The sequence below is a fragment of the Nannospalax galili genome, unplaced genomic scaffold (genome assembly GCF_000622305.1).
Source record: "Nannospalax galili isolate Female #2095 unplaced genomic scaffold, S.galili_v1.0 scaffold7, whole genome shotgun sequence".
Lineage (NCBI taxonomy): Eukaryota > Metazoa > Chordata > Mammalia > Rodentia > Spalacidae > Nannospalax > Nannospalax galili.
In genome coordinates, this window is record NW_008359081.1 from 11,415,437 (window position 1) to 11,417,036 (window position 1,600).

The following is a 1,600-nucleotide window of genomic DNA, read 5'->3' on the forward strand; positions in this document are numbered from 1 at the left end:
ACCTCTCCAAATATAATACATTTTAAAAAATTTGTTCATGTGTGTGTATGTGTATGACACAAAACATCCCAAACCATCTTATTCAACTATACATCCACTTCCCAGATGGCACCGTCCCATAGCCTCCCTCCCCCCACTAGAGCCCTTATATTCTGATATCCCTGCTACTGTCTGCTGTGTTGTCGGCACCCCAGCCATTCCCCACTATTTCTATTCATTTTTACTGAATCAACTTCTCTCTCTCTCTCTCTCTCTCTCTCTCTCTCTCTCTCTGTCCCCCTCTCATTTTATTAAATTTTGCAACTTATAACTTGGGTAGCCCTGACATACATGTATGTATGTATTTGGGTTTTTTTAATGTGCAAGAGATTTTCTGCATGCATATATGTTCACCACATTCATGCCTGGAGCCCTTAGAGTGCAAAAAAGGACATCTAGTCCACTGCAACTGGAATTTCAGATGGTTATTAGCCACCACATCGGTGCCATAATCTGAACCCAAGCCTTCTGCAAGAGCAGCAAGTGTTCTAACAATGGAGACACCTCTCCAGCCCCATAAGTGTGTATTTTTATTTCTATATTGATGATAAATAAAAAATAATAACAGAGCTCAGTGATGACTCAGTGGATAAAGCATTTGCCCTGTAAAAGTAAGGATCTGAGTTGGGATCCATCTTCAGAACACAAATAAAACTGATGCAATAGTTTGCCTCTGCATCCCTAGTACTCCTAAGGCTGTATAGAATGTGAGGACAGGGAAGTCCTTGGAAATTCATAGACCAGTTAGCCTGGCACACAAAGCAACAAACAACAGTGGGAAAAAGGACCAACAGCTGTGGTTGTCCTCTGAGCTCCATATGTGTACCACAGCTTGCCCACACTCATACACGAGAGAGAAAGAGAGAGAGAGAGAGAGAGAGAGAGAGAGAGAGACACAGAGAGAGAGACAGAGACAGAGAGAGAGCGCTAGAGAGAGCTAAAGAGAGAAACATACATACAAATATTTAGGCTAAAATAATACATTCTAATACATTCTAATGATGTAATTGACTTAAAGCACATCAAGTGATTTAAACTCCACAACTGTGTTTTCTCTTTGAACAGTTTGGAAGTAAAGATTCTATGACTTAGAGTTTTTACCTACATCTGAAATCATCATCAAATATAATATATTGATGTTGATGAATGACATTTAAATCTGAAAGTAAATTAGATTGTGCTTAGATTCATAACCCCAGTAAAGAGAAACTATGAAATATATGACGGGTTTCCAGTCAGTTAATACAATATGAGCCATTCTACAATCAAACTATTTCAGGAACAAGGAACTAAAATACCACTACAAAGCAAGCTAGCAAGCCTCCCCTGCATGGCTGAAGAGCACAAATGCTTATGAAAGGAAGTCTTGAATTTGGAATCTAGTTCTAAATCACAACTCCTTTTCTGTAAAATGGGACTCATAGTTGCTTTTTCAAAGATTTGCCATAAAAATTAACTCATAAAAAGCAGGTAATAAAAAGGTTGATAATACCTATGATATATAAGCAGAAAGAATGGAAGAGGACCTCAGGAGGGCACAGAGAGAAGGGAGGAGTGGATA

General features: G+C 38.8%; 1 protein-coding gene across 1 annotated transcript in view; it reads right to left on the minus strand.

Annotated features, from left to right (window-relative positions):
* The window catches only part of Dmd (dystrophin), a 2,373,110-nt gene that overhangs the window by 2,191,226 nt on the left and 180,284 nt on the right, over nucleotides 1-1,600 (minus strand). The window lies entirely within an intron of this gene.